Here is a 16,688-nt window from a genome sequence, read left to right on the forward strand (position 1 = left end):
GCTTTTGAAAATCTTGATGACAACGGATGCGTCATTGGTTGGGGATTCTGAGGACTCTCATAGTGAAACCATCCATCTCCTTCTCACCCTAATCCACTTGATTTCTCATTCTCTATCTGTTTAGTTCATTCACTCATCCGATCTACAAGGTTTGACTTCGAAATTCTCTTTTGTTAGATATTTTTAGAATTGAGTTTTGAGATGAATTAGAACTTATGATTTGGCGTGAATTTGGGATGGTTTTGAAGTTTATAACGATTATCTAGTATTAGGATTGCGAATTTTATGTTGTTAATGCCTTGAAAGTGCGATTTGGGATCAAGTGTTTTTGCAGGTTTCGCGATTTAACATCGATCGACGCGACCTCACTAGCGTCGATCGATACCCATATCGTCAACTCACTCTTACGCGACATATCGATGGATGGCTTATACACTTCATCGATCGATATCACAATATATCGACAACACCATCTCACTTTTACTATCTTTTCTGTTTGTTGGTCCTTCTTGCGAATAGTGTCCAGATCTTGCTGTAGTAGCTCGATTTTAGTGCTTAGCCAGTCCACGTTGTTGTTGAGAGGGCAGTAAACGTCGTTTATCCTCGTGTCGATGTATGAGACTTCCCATTCATCCCTGTGTTGTGTTGAACATCGCGGTTCTGCAGGGATCTGAGCTGTAGGAAGACTGACGTCGATCGATGTTGCATGTGGTGTGTTGATCGATGCTGAGGTCGTAGCTTCCTTCTTAAGTTGCTGACGTAAGCTCTCAATTTCTATCCTCATTTCTGCCATACATCTGAAAAGCTCATTGTAGCCTCTATCCAAAGGCTGATGTGTATCTTCCACCAATGTTTTGAGCTCCTCTCCCAGTTTCTCCTGAGCTCCACAAATTCCAAACACCATCTCATCGATTTCTTCTTTGGTGTAGAGTTCTGGTGCCAGTTTTGCGAGTGTGAAGGATGTGGCATGTTCTGGAAGACAGATGTGGCTCTCTTCAAAAAGAGATGCTCTTTCCAGTATTTTCCTGATGTTGTCCTTTGTGACAGGTATCATCTCACCAGCTGCGCCTCGTGCGTGTCCACGCTCATCTCTGTATACTCCATACTCGTCCCTTTGTTCCCAAGTGTACTTTCTGGCTTCATAAATGTCGAAAGCGCGGTTCCCACATTCATACCGTCTGTCGATCGACGTCGGTTCATCCATATCGATCGACGTTGGTGTTACCCTGTCGATCGATATCTCCGTTGTACCGTCGATCGATGCTTGCTCTTTTTATTGGCGTGATAGATCTGGGTTGGTCTCTGTTGTGGTGACTCCTGCGTGGTTGTTAGGATTTGTTTGAATGACGTCTGGAGTGCCACGTTGCTGTAAGAACAGGTTGTCAGGTCCATTGGCTACTTGAAGGATGTCTGCTATGTTCTCTCTGGACACTTGTAAAATCCTTCCATCCATTGCACGTGCGTTGCCATCTGGGTCCCTGAAAATACCAAATTCATCAGGTGTTAGAAAACCGTAATCAATGTTTGCATAATTATTCATTTTAGAAATAGAGAGATTAGGGTTTAGAGTGGTATCGATCGATGTAGATACAGTTACATCGATCGATGGCAGAGTAATTTCTGCAGAACTTGTGTTCTTGAGATGATTGCTCTTCATGGATTTTTCTGTTGATGTAGAAGGAAGAATGTTCATCTTATTTGCTTGTGTGTTTGCTTTGATGTGTGTAGGTGGTTTCGGAGGTGCAAAACTATTTATATAGGTATCTGTAAACCTAGTTGGGGAGGGAATATTCTCCTGCTCCTGAATTTTCGCTGCGGCGCGAATATCGATCGATGTTCCTTTCGGGGTGTCGATCGATGTGAGCGGTTGTGCTGGACGAGGGTGGGAATCGACCGATGTGGAGTGCACAGCGTCGATCGATGTTGGAAACGTGTTGGTGAACTTATGTGTTTCAAGTCTTTCATCCTGCAAAGACATTTCTGTTGCACGTTCTCTCCAGTAATCCTCATCGTATTCCTCGGTATGTTCCTCATGAGGTGAAGTAATTACAGTGTCAACTGCAAAACTTTCATGGAAACCACTGTCTGCCCAACTGCCAATGGAATAATCATCATGTCCTCTCTTGGTTGGAGGTTGGAAGGCAAAATGTTGGTAACAATGATTAGGTGAAGCGAAATGGTCAAATGGGTGCATTACGTCGAAGGACGTGTTATTACGGTCAGCGGTCACCGTTGACTCATTGGAATTGATCGATGGAAAGGTTGGGGTGTCCATCGATTCCGAGTACTCTGTTTCGTACTCCGATTCATACCCTGCTCCACAATGGCATGCGCCAATGAAGCCAAGTTCTTTCCCATAATCCACAAAATTAATTACCTTTCTCTTAGGTTGGATGGGGTCGTAGTGGATTTTTGGGTCTATGAGCGTTAGACACAATTTGTTTTTGTTCATGTCACATACAGCTCCTACTGTAGCTAGGAAAGATCTTCCAAGCAGAAGTGAAGAGTTCCAGTTAGGCTCGATGTCTAGGACATGAAAATATACAGGGACAAGGGCATTACCAATCAGTACCTCCAGATCTCCTATGATACCTCCTGATCGTTTCTCTGAAAGATCCACGAAGGTGAAGGATTCTGTTGAGGGTTCGATGGTCAAACCAAGCTGGTCTGCCATGATCCTAGGGAGGATACTAACTGATGCTCTTGTGTCACACATTGAATGGGGAAATTCAACACCCTTGACTACGCATGGTATTGCAAACTTCCTAGGATCACTCTTCTTCGTCAATGTGATCCTGTGTTTCATCTTCTCTCTGACTTGATGAAACATTCTCCTAATGTCCTCCTCAGTTACCTTTGTTTCTCTGAAGAACATCCACAACCGGTGTGTGAAGTAAGCTTCATCAAAAGGTTTTTCGATTGGGATTCTGAGGACTCGTTTAGTGAAACCATCCATCTCCTTATCGTTAGCTTCCCTCTTAAGGTTTTTAGGAATCTTCTCCTTTCTTTTCCTTAACCTTCTCCCTTCAGATTCTTGTTCTTCTTGAACTGATTCTGGTGAACTATTTAAAGGGTTGGGTTTTGGTTCGGGTGGGTTTGCTAATGGTTTAGGTGGTGGTCTGAGTGCATTGATGTAATCATTATCGATTGAGGGTAACCGCACTCGGTATGTCAGAGGTGCCTGTCGATCGATGGGAGGTGTGTTGTGACGATCGACGTCGGACTCACTCTGTCGATCGATGGTTGGCTCAACCGATCGATCGATTTTTTCATAGAAAGGGGAGGGTGGGTGAGGATGCTTAGCTGCGAATTCTTCATGAGTTAGAATTCGAACCGCATTGCATTCTGTCGATTTGGCAGACGACGTCGATCGATGACTGGAGTAATCCGTCCATCGATCTTCATCATGGTCTGTCGATCGATGCGAGTTCATCGACATCGGTCGACACCATTGAGATCCGCCGAGACTCATGGAGCTTTCGATTTCGAAATCTCCTTCCTAAAGGTTTTCATTTCTCACCACTTGCCAGAATTCATGATCTATGATGGCATTTACATGGTGTTTCCCTTTGTCGGTTCCTGCCTCTCTAGCGAAAGCTTCTTGCCTCTTTATAGTCTCGCCCGTCTGAATTACTTGGGTTTCAAGTTTTCTCACCTGAGTCCCTAAGGTCTCGATTTTGGTGTTCAGATTGTTGTAGGCGGAGTCTATCTTACCGTTGAAATCCACGGTGATTTGTTGTTGTCCCAACAGTACTCTATCAAGCATTTCTTCGATCTTGCTTTCCTGAGTCTGGGGTGGTGGATTTTGGTAGTAAGAGTTCGAGTAGCTCTTGCTGTTGTTGAAGGGTTTTTGAAATTGTGAACTTTGGTTACTTCTTTGGCCATTTCCAAAGAAGTTTCTGTTTCCGCCCTGGTTTCCAAATTTTTGGAATCCGGTACCTCCGATGTAGTTCACATCTTCTTCTCCTTCTGTATCTGCTACTTCTCCTTCAGCTGAACAGACTTGCTTCCTAAGAAGCTCGTGCACCACATCTAACTTAGCTCTTACTTCGTCCATCTGTTCCTTCCCGATAGAGGCTACAGACTTCTTCCGTTCAGAGTCAGTGTTTTTGGTGCTGCTGCTGTTAGCAAGGTTTTCGATAAGTCTCACAGCTTCCAACGGATTCCGAGTAGTGAAGTTTCCTTCACTCGCCGTATCAAGGCCATTTGATACTGTAAGGCGAGACCTCGGAAGAAAGTGCTTAGCAGCTGCACTTCGTTAAATCCGTGGTGTGGACAGTCTCGCTGGAAGAACCTAAATCTAATCCACGCATCTTTGAAGGACTCTCCAGCCTTCTGCGAGAATGTGGAAATTTTGTTCCGAAGTTCTTCAGCGCGCGCCTCATCGAAGAAGTTTCGTAAGAAAGCATTCTTGATGTCGCTCCAGGATGTTAAAGATCCTGTGGGTTGCTGCCTAAGCCAGTGCATCGCTTCTCCATTCAGCGTGTATCTGAAGAGCTTGCACAGCAGGTAATCTTCGGGGACTCCTTCCATCCGAATGGCAGCGATTAGATCCTCGAACCGTTCCAAATGGTCCATAGGATGCTCGTGCGGTAACCCAGAGTAGGGTATCTGCGACACGAGAGTGTAGTATTGAGGCTTCAGCTCGAAATTCTGCTTCTGGATCTCCGGAAGTCGAATAGCTGATCTGTTGGAATAGTACTCATCTGGGCGATTGTAGTCGGCCAGTGGTTTCGATCGAGCGTCCTCATCTACAGGTTGAGCAGCTCCTGTAGCATCAGCATCAGGGATTACAGTTCCCTGAGCATCTATTTTCTGACCTGTTGCATTACGCAGATGACCGGCCTGGTCATACAGGTTTCCGTTCTCATCCTGAGTTAGAATAATAATGTTTACCATTTTTGACGACACGGTATCGATCGACGTACGCGGTGTAGTATCGATCGTTGTCGAACGATTGGGATCGATCGACGATGACGGTCTGGTGTCGGTCGACGGTTGGTTGTGCGTATCGATCGACGACGAAGTGGTTGCGTCGAGCGATGTGGAACGTTGACCTCTACGGATGGTGCGTTCCAAATGAGCAGGATCGTCTGAGAACAGCAAGTCTTTCTCCTTGTTGCTTCTGGTACCGCTGGGCATGCACCTGAAAAGACAAGAAAAAGAAAGATTATTAGAAAAGGGGGTAAAGAAAAGAATAAGAATTAATAAAACTAAATCTAATGGCGATCAAAGCTCCCCGGCAACGGCGCCAAATTTGATACCACTCAAATTACCCCAAGGAGTGTTACTCTCATCAAAAGAGGTTCAGATGTAGTACTTAGGGATCGAATCCACAAGGAGCTATGGAACAATTAAATCTAGTGTTTATTAATTCTAAAGGTTGTAATGTTTTAATTAAATAGCAATAGTAACAAGCGAGTAAATGATAAATGTAACTTAGGTTGGAAATGATATTAGATGCAGGGCCACTATTCAGGTATTGGAGATTATAATTCCTATAGATGCCTAACTGTTGCATGCATGATATATTAGAGCTCATTCGCTTAACTCAGTGATCAGCTGTCGCATGTACCACTGGTTAACAGACTAGATCTTGTGTTTCACCGGTTAGATGCAGACGCAAGAGAGTGTCGATCGATAGTCTATTAAGACGTCGACCGATACACCTTTGCCAACATCGATCGATTGTCAGTTGAGGACATCGATCGACGGGTTCTAGCCAGGCCTATGCGCGAGTATGAAAATGCCCTACTAAGATTCTAAATTGGCGGTTAGCCCTCTCTAGCAATCCTAATATGATAGATAGATTTCTGGATGGGATAACAAGGGTGCTTGAATATGCAATCCTATGATCAAGTTCTAGTTAGCAAGGCTAAAACAAGCAATGAATACAAATCTATCATGAAGATCACAACGAGGCAGATCTATAGTTTGGGGCTAATCCCACAAACCTATCTGAACCATGGATCCAACAGTTGAACTACTCAGGCATAGCAAAGCAATTCATATCAATAGAGAAATAAGAACTCATAGAATAGATGAAAAGGAAATAGAAACAAGGAGTTCCAATCACAAGTGATCTTCTCTCCAAAATGAAACTTGTAACAAAACTAGGTCTAGAAAGAAAAAGCTCTTCTGTCATCAAAAACACTTGCAGTATATATTCTACTAGGTTAAAAACTCGTCAGGGCATTTTGGTAATTTGGCTTGGCCTTGGTTTTTAAGTCTGCTGAATCCAAAATGTCACGTCTGGTGTCTCGACATCGATCGATGGTACTTGTGTACATCGATCGATATTAATCTTCATCTGTCGAGGCATTTCCTGATATCGATCGTCAGCAGTGATGTGCATCGATCGATTATTCTTCCTCTCGTCGACCTCTAAGTGGTCAGCTCGGGTGAAATGTCCTTTATGCTCCAAAATGCTCCAAAGTCATAGCTTTACTCCGAAATGCACCTGAACCTGAAAACATACCTAGAAGAGTAGAAAACATAGATATATATAGTAAAATAATAATATACCATGGATAAAAATGGGTCAAATCCAAGGTATATCAGCGACCGAGCTCGGCCAAGCTCGGTCGCTACGTAGCGACCGAGCTCTTCCGAAACATCGATACGACACCAGTCCATGTATTCTCGTCTATCCTACAATGCTATCTCCCGAAGACCGTAGCAAATTCAGTTCATGCCTTCCGACCATTCTAAGACATCAAGCGGTAAAAACTACGGAAAGTTCGTTCTTTATCGAAAGAAATCGTAATAAACGTGTCGAGTCGGATGACGGCCCATAGGGACCTACGACACGACTCGAGGCCCAACTTGCGATTTCTTAACCAAAGCCCGTAAACCGTAGGACGGTTTACGCTTGGTTCAGAAGGAAAGATAAATGTCAAGTTTTTGCAGATAAATACAGAAGTTTGAAGATAATTGCGAAGATCGGAGAAAAATGGAATATCTCCATTTTATGCTATGACGGCTTAAGGGCAGAAGAGTAAAAGCGTAAACCGACCTTAGAGCTAGTATATAAGGAGCCCTAGGCGAGAGGCATGGAAAAAAGACTTTTCAGAGCAAACTTAGCACTTAGAGCAATTTAGGCAACTTTCTGTTTTTGTTATTTCGAGCTGCGACTCAACTAGGTTTTGCAGGCTTAGGTTGTTAGAACTAGGGATCTCACCGACAGCTCTCATAGCCGAGGCTTTTACCTTGTTGTAACGCTCATACGCGAATTCAAAATAAGACACCTTTTTGCTCTTTTTACGATTTCTTATATTTTATCGTTGTCATTCTCGTATTCTGATTGCTTGGCGTGTGGTATTAGCAGATATCCGAGACCTCGGGGAAATTAGGGTTTTCCTAGTTTCCTTATTTAAGCAGAAATCAACAGTGCGAATTTCGGTTCCCACAGTTTGGCGCTAGAAGGAGGGGGGTACGGATCAATCTAACCCGCAAAATCCACTCAACGATCAAAAACGATATGCAAGACTCGACATGCGCGAACATCATCTCATTCAAGGGGGGAGCAATGGTCGATCGAGCCAAACCTCGAAACGATCTCCTTGTTATCGAGTTAACGATTCGAGATATCGACGTCGCTAGGGTGCTAATCGACACCGGAAGTTTGGCCGATATCATCTTCAAAGATACTCTCGAAAAAATGGGGATCAATCAATCCAAAGTCACGAAATACCCTAGCCCACTGCTGGGACTTTCGGGGGAAACAACCATGGCCTACGGATCAATTAATCTCGTTGTCAAAGCCGGAACCGTGATGAAAGTCACAGAGTTTCTAGTCGTTAACCATCCCGCATCTTACAACGTTATCATGGGGACGCCATGGTTGAACGCCATGCGTGCAATCCCATCAACATACCATCTTTGTCTCAAGTTCCCAACCCCTAACGGAGTCGAGGTAATATGGGGAAATCCGAGAGTATCACAGGTGTGTTTCGCCGCAGAACTAAAACGAAAAAGACAGGCCCTCGAGATCACTCCTAGAAAAATGGAGAAAAAGATCTCTAGCAAAGATACGCGAAGTCAAGATTCAGCGGAACTCTTCTGGCAATCTCGTAACATCGCGGCCCTAGATGAAAAATGCGAGCCAACTTGCGAACCCGTGGTAACAATCTGTCTCGACGAAGCATTCCCGGAATGCTGTGTCAAGATTGGAGCCAATCTCCGCGAGCCTTTGAGGACATAACTCGTAACCTGTCTTAAAAAGAACCTCAATACTTTCGCATGGGCTGCGGAAGATATGTCAGGGATCGACATTAACATAACATGTCACGAGCTGAATATCGACCCAACGTTCAAACCCGTCAAGCAAAAAAGACGGAAGCTAGTATCCGAACGTGCTTCTGCAGTAAACGACGAGGTCGAAAAATTTCATAAAGTCGGGTCGATAACGGATATCCAGACTGGCTCGCCAACCCTGTAGTAGTCAAAAGGAAAAACGGGAAATGGCGGGTTTGCGTGGATTTTACCGACCTAAACAAAGCATGTCCAAAGGATAGTTTCCCTCTACCACACATCGATCGATTGGTAGAAGTAACAGCGGGCAACGAGCTCTTATCCTTCATGGACGCCTTCTCAGGTTATAATCAAATTAGGATGAATCCCGACGATCGCGAGAAGACTGCCTTCATTACCGATCGCGAAACTTATTGCTATAAGGTAATGCCCTGCGGCCTCAAAAACGGTGGCGCGACTTACCAACGACTCGTGAACCGAATGTTCTCCAAACAACCCGGAAAAACGATGGAGGTTTATATCGACGACATGCTCGTCAAATCCCTCAAAGCAAAATATTACGTATCACATCTCGAGGAATGTTTTGCGCAGTTAAATTCCCATAACATGAAGCTCAACCCAACAAAATGTAGATTTGCTGTGGCATCAGGAGAAGTCCTCGGCTACTTGGTTACATACCGCGGCATCGAAGCAAATCTAAAACAGATCAACGCATTAATCGAGATGGCTTCACCAAAGAATAAGCGGGAAGTCCAAAGGCTGACTGGCAGGATCGCAGCGCTTAACCGATTTATTTCACGATCAACAGACAAGTGCCTGCCCTTCTACGATGTCTTGCGAGGAAATAAAAAATTCGAATGGTCGGAAGAATGCGAAAACGCCTTCCAACAGCTGAAGCGTTATTTAGCTACTCCTCCAGTCCTCGCAAAACCCGTGGAAGGGGAGCCTTTATTCTTATACATCGCTGTGTTAGCAACGGCCGTAAGTGGGGTCCTGATCAGGGAAGAACGCGGGGAGCAGAAACCTATTTTCTACATAAGCAAAACCTTGCTGGATGCCGAGTCTAGGTACCCGCTAATGGAAAAATTAGCATGCGCGGTCGTAACATCGGCCCGAAAACTAAGACCATATTTCTAATCCCACACGATCGTCATCCTCACGACCTTTCCCCTACGAACAATTCTGCATAGCCCGAGTCAGTCAGGACGACTGGCCAAGTGGGCAGTCGAATTGAGCGAGTACGATATCGAGTACCGACCAAGGACGAGCGCAAAATCACAAGTGCTCGCGGACTTCTTGGTCGAACTACCAACGGGGACCATAACCAACGAGGAACCAAATTCTACCTGGTTCCTCCACGTCGACGGATTCTTATCCAAGCAGGGATCGGGTATCGGAATCCGTCTCACAACTCCTACGAGCGAGATCTTGGAACAATCGTCCAGGCTGGAATTCCACGCCTCAAACAACGAGGCCGAATACGAAGCACTCATCGCAGGGCTACGTTTGGCTCACGGCTTAAAAATACGTAACCTCCACGCTTACTGCGACTCCCAGTTAGTGGCCAGTCAATTCAGCGGAGAGTATGAAGTCAGAGACGAACGGATGGACGCGTACCTCAAACTGGTCCAAAGTCTAGCTCAAGACTTTGACTGTTTTGCCCTTACGCGAATCCCCCGTTCCGAGAATGTCCAGGCAGACGCCCTCGCGGCCCTAGCGTCTAGTTTCGACCCAGGTCTTAAAAGGGTAATTCCAGTAAAGTTCATCGAACATCCGAGCATCGGACCACCAATCGTCGTCAATCTTATAGAAGGTCAAGACGACGAGGAGGAAGAAATTACGACACAACCGCAATCGGAGCAATCTGAGTACGGCTGCGATACCCCGTGGCTTCAGATGATCCGAGACTACATTTTTGACGGGCAACTGCACACCGAAAAATGGGCAGCCCGCAAAGTCCGAACCCAGGCCGAACGCTACGTAACAGTGGACGGCGAGATTTACAAATGGAGATTCTCCGGACCACTTATGACATGTTTGGAAGGGGGAAAAGCGAGGAAAGTAATGGAGGAAGTGCATTCCGGTTCCTGCGGCAACCATTCCAGTGGAAGATTGCTAGCCGTGAAAGTCAAATGGCATGGATACTACTGGCCAACGATGATCGGAGACTGCGAAAAGTTCGCACGGAAATGCGAAAAATGCCAAAGACATGCACCAATAATCCGACAACCGGCCGAAGTTCTTTCCTCCATCACCTCGCCCTACCCCTTTATGCGTTGGGCCATGGATATTGTCGGACCTCTTCATAATTCAAAGCAAAAGCGTTTCCTTCTAGTCCTCACCGATTTTTTCTTAAAATGGGTAGAAGCGGACTCGTACGCAAGTATAAAAGATGTCCAAGTCGAAAATTTCGTTTGAAAAAACATCATCTGCAGGCATGGAGTTCCTTACGAGATCGTAACTGATAATGGGTCTCAGTTTATCTCCACCCGGTTCGAGGCATTCTGCGAAAAATAGAAGATGTGACTCAACAAGTCAACTTCCAGATATCCGCAGTGCAACGGACAAGCTGAAACAATCAATAAGACCATTCTCGACGGACTGAAAAAACGCTCAGAGGCCAAAAAAGGCAGGTGGGCCGACGAACTCGAGGGAGTCCTCTGGTCTCACCGTACCACCCCAAGGCGAGCAACGGGAGAAACTCCCTTTGCTCTGGTGTATGGCACGGAATGCATGATTCCCGCGGAAGTAGAATTCCCCGGCGTCCGAAGAAGGTTACTACCCGAACAGGAGGAACTCAACGATGCCATGCTCCTGCATGATCTCGATTGTTGGGGTCAAAATCGGTCACGACGGAATCAATGTCTGAAAGTCCATAAAAATCAGCATGAACGTTTTTACGAAACGTAATCTTCGTAAAAATATCTTTACGAAGAGCCTTGCGGTAAAATCTTGTTCAAATCTCAATCGAACCACTAAATACCGATTGTCCGAAGGCATCGGACATGTATCCAAATCGGCCGCGGACAAGCTCGAGTATGGAAATTGGACCGCGGACAAGCCAACCTCGATCGATACACGGCGACCAAGCATGCACACAGCTCGGTTGCTACGTAGCGACCGAGCGGGACAAGCCAAGCTCGGTCGCTACGTAGCGACTGAGCTCGAGCCAAGATCGGTCGCTACGTAGCGACCGAGCGTCCGTCCCACCCAGTTGCTACGTAGAGCGAAACGTCGATACGGCACCAGTCCATGCATTCTCGTCTATCCTACGATGCTATCTCCCGAAGACCGTAGCAAATTTAGTTCATGCCTTCCGACCATTCTAAAACATCAATCAAACTTTGCGGTAAAAACCGCGGAAAGTTCGTTCTTTATCGAAAGAAGTCGTAATAAACGTGTCGAGTCAGAAGACGGCCCATAGGGACCTAAGACACGACTCGAGGCCCAACTTACGATTTCTTAACCAAAAGCCCGTAAACCGTAGGACGGTTTACGCTTGGTTCTAAAGGGAAGATAAATGTCAAGTTTCCGCGGATAAATACATAATTTTGAAAATAATTACGAAGATCGGAGAAAAATGGAATATCTCCATTTTTAAGCTATGACGGCTTAAGGGCAGACGAATAAAAGCGTAAACCGACCCTGGAGCGAGTATATAAGGAGTCCTAGGCGAGAGGCATGGAAGGAGTTTTTCAGAGCAAACTTAGCACTTAGAGCGATTTAGGCATATTTCCGTTTTTGTTATTCGAGCTGCGAGTCAATTAGGTTTTAGCCATCTTATGGTTTTAGAACTAGGTATCTCGCCGACAGCTCTCGAGCCCAGGCTTATACCTCGTTGTAACGCTCAAACGCAGATTCAGAATAAGATCTACTTTGCTCTCTTTTGATGTCTTATACTTTATCCTTGTTATTTCTCGTGTTCTGATTGCTTGGTGTGTGGTATTAGCAGATATCCGGGACCTCTGGGAAATTAGGGTTTTCCTAGTTTCCTTATTTAAACGGAAATCGACAGTGCGAATATCGGTTCCCACAGTTTGGCGCTTGAAGGAGGGGGGTACGGATCAATCTCACTCTCAGCCACAAAACGCTTGAAGAAAACAATGTCTGGAAATCTGAAAGACAAAATCGCAGTTTGCAATAACGCTGGTAAGACAACTCCAGCCGCCACTGCGCCTATGGCCAACGCCTACGCAAACGCCACAGTTCTTGAGAAAATTGTTAGAACCGAAATTCACACCGTCGATTTCCATTTAAATAAGGAAAATAGGAAACCCCTAATTTCCCAGAGGTCCCGGATATCTGCTAATACCACACGCCAAGCAATCAGAATACGAAAATGGCAACGATAAAGTATAAGAAATCGTAAAAAGAGAGCAAAGAGAAGTCTTATTCCGAATTTGCGTATGAACGTTTACAACAAGGTATAAGCCTGGGCTCGAAATCTGTCGGCAAGATTCCTAGTTCTAATAACCCTAAGACGGCTAAACCTAATTGAGTCGCAGCTCAAATAACAAAAACGGAAAGTTGCCTAATTGCTCTAAGTACTAAGTTTGCTCTGAAAAGTTCTCTCCTCATGCTTCTCGCCTAGGACTCCTTATATACTAGCTCCAAGGTCGGTTTACGCTTTTACTCTTCTGTCCTTAAGCCGTCATAGCATAAAATGGAGATATTCCATTTTTCTCCGATCTTCACAATTATCTTTAAACTTCCGTATTTATCCGCGGAAACTTGACATTTATCTTTCCTTGTGACCCAAGCGTAAACCGTTTTACGGGTTACGGGCTTTGGTTAAGAAATCGCAAGTTGGGCCTCGAGTCGTGTCTTAGGTCCCTATGGGCCGTATTCCGACTCAACACGTTTATTACGATTTCTTTCGATAAAGAATGAACTTTCCGCGGTTTTTACCGTGAAGTTTAGTTGATGTCTCAGAATGGTCGGAAGGCATGAACTGAATTTGCTACGGTCTTCGGGAGATAGTATTGTAGGATAGACGAGAATGCATGGACTGGTGTCGTATTGACGTTTCGGAAGTGCTCGGTCGCTGCGTAGCGACCGAGCGGGACGAACGCTCGGTCGCTACGTAGCGACCGAGCTTGGCTCGGGCTCGGTCGCTACGTACTCGGTCGCTACATAACGACCGAGCGGGACGGACGCTCGGTCGCTACGTAGCAATCGAACTTGGCCGAGCTCGGTCGCTATGCAGCGACCGAGCTATGGCTTGGACTTGGTTGCTACATAGCGACCGGATAGCGTGCATGTGTGGTAGTTGCTCAATGACCGAGCTTGTTTTGTCCACTTCGAGCTTTCAAGGATAGTTTTTCGTAAAAACTTCGTATTGGTTATTTTTGCGAAAATCATATTTTTCTTTTACTATCCTTTCGGAAATACGATTTCCGAGGGTTTTCGGGTGTTAATTCCGTTATGACCGTTTTTGACCCCAACAGTTTGGCCCCCAGCCTGCTAGGACCATGCATCGTAGGGTCCTAGCGTGCGGTTAGGCATGTTTGGCAAGTTAGGCGTGTTGGATGTAATTAATACCCGAAAGTCCGAGTTTGAATAGTAAATTCTCATGCTTATAAGAAAGGAGGTAACTTGCTTCACTATTTTTTCACTTTCTTCTAAGATTTCTCTTAAGAAGAACTTTCTTTCTTTCTCTCCATCCTTTGTTTCTACTTCCTCAGAAGAGAAGTGTAAAATGTCGAGCAAGAAAAAGATTGCGAGAAAAAGGTCTTCTTCCGCGAGTGCTCATGAAGAGCTCATTGTTCCGAAGATGGAGTTTGTGCCTCACTCGGTAAATCCTGCCGAGAACGAGGCATGGTGGGTTGCGCATTACGGTTCGCTCACCCCTCCTAAAGAGAAATCGTTCCCGGTCCTGAACCATCCTGCAGTCGAGAAAGGGGGCCCAAGCAGGAGTACCGACGAATTTTTTGCGATGATGCGGTCGTTCTACCATATCCCGGACACGGTGGAGTTTTGGTTTCCTCATCAAGGGGAGTGCGCTAATAGCCCCCCGAAGGGTTACTTTACTTGCTACGAAGCGTTCGTAGTGCGTTGTCGCCTATGGTTCCCGATTCCCGATGATTTCGTTCGAGTGTTGGACCGTTTCGAGGTGGCGATAAGCCAGTTGACTCCCCTCGCCTTTCAGCATCTTATCGGGATCCTGATCTTGAGTTACGAGCATGGCCTTTCCCTTTCCTATGATCATTTTGAAGCACTTCTGAGGCTTCAACTCGTCAAGGATACGGACAAGTATAGGCTGGCCCCTCGGAGCTTTATGTCAGTGGTTAAGCGGTTTATCTCTAACTTCAACTCATGGAAGAAATTTTTCTTCTTTGTTCGTATAGACGCTGCGTCTGACGAAGAGAGTTGTATTCCACTGTTCCGGAGGTTGCCGAACGATCGTCCCTTTATTAATCCTCTTGCCCCGTTCCCTGAGGATATCCTCGCGGTGAGAGATCTCCTTAGGAACGGTCCTTTCTTCTGGACTTCCTTTACGCCGAAGAGGGTTCGAAAGGCGCTGAGGTTCGTGCACCCCGTTCCTGCTTCGGTCGCGGAAACGGGAAGTGACTCCGAACCTGATGACCAGAACCCTGCCACAGTTCCAGCGTCTGCGCCGGAGTCGAACTCTTGGAAGGGGAAGGATATCGACCTTGGCGACATAGAATTTTCGATGGACGACTCTATGCTCCCAGGATGGGACCCGGACCTTGCTTATGGCGACGGGAGTGGTTCGAGCGAAGTCCCTATTCCGGATCTCGACGATTTCTTTGCTGGTCTACCACCGGGTTTCGACGCTCCTCCGCCTGCGAAAGAATCGGCGAGGCCGAAAGTCGTCGCGGAAGGGTCTCGCATCATCAATGGGGTTAGTTTTTCGAGAATTTATGTATATCTTTTTCCGCTTATAATACGTCAATCGATTTTGCAGGGCCTGAGCTTGCTGGGCTCGGCCATTGAGGCGAGCCATAGAGAAGCCATGGTGTACTGTTTCAAAGCGGAGAAAGCGGAAAGGGATTTTGCTCGTATGCAAGGTGAGATGTTGGAGCGGGATGCGAAACTTGCTCGCGATCATGCAAAGGCTAACCGTAAGGCGGAATGGAAGGGTAAGAGGGATATCGTCGAGGTGATGAAGACTCGTGCCTCTCAATTCCAAACCAAGTACGGGAATCTCAAGGACACTTTTACCCTGGTGGGCGATTTTCGCGAGTGTCGTGGTTCGGTCGGGAGTCTCTAGAAAACGCAGGCGGATGACTACGTTTTTGAGGAGGAGATGAGTCTGATGAAGGGTGGCATGAAGGCAAACGCTCATAATATTCCTTCGATCGACGGAAGGATTCAGGGATTCAGGGATCCCATGCCGGTTTCTCCGGATACCGAAGAGATCGCGACTGAGTTTCCTGGCGATGGAGAAGAAGTAGATCGTCCTGCGGATGTGTTTGGGGCTTCGCTGTCCGGGGACTTTTACTTTGAACCTTGAGAGGTTGTTTGTTTATCTGTTCTGTTTGTGGCCGAGTGTGGCCTTTATTTCGAGAGATTGCATGAGCCTGTTTTGGCTGTTTTATTGTTTACTGGGACTGGCCGTTGGTGGCTTCGAATCCCTACCGCTTTGCGGTTTATATATTATGAATGTTTTGTTTCGAATTTTCCAGAGTAGGTTTGAAGTAAATATAAGTTGTCGTCTCATATTTAATTCCGATATGACGTTCAATCTATTGGTTCGTTCATGACTTTTCGTAGAAAATTTTACTTCTTCTTACGATTTTCGGGAACATTGAGATGTGAATGGAGAGACATGGTTTAAGATCTCGTATCATTTAGATATCATGTCTTGAGATGTTTGAGACCAATGCGATGGGTTTTGGGCAAGACCTAGGTTTACTTTCGGTTTAAGGTTTGTGCGGTGACTAGCCGGCTATCGTTTTTCTTGTTGCGATTTCTTCCTGACTCGTATCGATTTAAAGTCTGCGATAGGTTCTCGGCTTATATGACTTGTAAGGTACGAATCGAGCATCTTTTCAGAGGCAATTTTTAAGCCAACTGGAAGTGCTAACCCAAAATTTCAGATTTTTGTTGTAGCGCGCTTTCAGCCTTGTGCTGGACGTTTTGAAGATCAAAAGAGTGATCAAGTTGCGTTTGTTTAAGACGGCTGGAGCGTTCGTCGGGGCCAATCGACGAACGTGGTATAGGTTTTTGGTGGTCGCGTTCGGACAAATTTGTTCGTATCATCTTCAAATTTTAACTTTGCGACGTCTCACAGTTACTTTGAAGACTATACGTGTGTGTTTGAAGGATGTTTATTTTGCGATTTTTGGCCGGGTGAGGCCGCTGACAAGAGTTTTAATGTTTCTAGACGTGTTCTGAAGTTTGTTTTTGCGCTGAATGAAGCGTAAACGTTTTTCGATAAAAAGGAGTAATGGAGATTGTAGTAAAAGTTT

The 16,688-nt window shown here is 45.7% G+C and overlaps 1 non-coding gene across 1 annotated transcript; it reads left to right on the forward strand.

Moving 5' to 3' along the window:
• The first annotated feature begins 4,261 nt into the window (after window positions 1–4,261).
• On the forward strand, window positions 4,262–4,367 carry LOC117129425. Its single transcript, XR_004453074.1, has one exon. It is a non-coding gene; the product is annotated as a small nucleolar RNA R71 (small nucleolar RNA).
• Window positions 4,368–16,688: the final 12,321 nt, after the last annotated feature.

The sequence above is a fragment of the Brassica rapa genome, chromosome A10 (genome assembly GCF_000309985.2).
Source record: "Brassica rapa cultivar Chiifu-401-42 chromosome A10, CAAS_Brap_v3.01, whole genome shotgun sequence".
In the NCBI taxonomy this organism is placed as follows: Eukaryota; Viridiplantae; Streptophyta; class Magnoliopsida; order Brassicales; family Brassicaceae; genus Brassica; species Brassica rapa.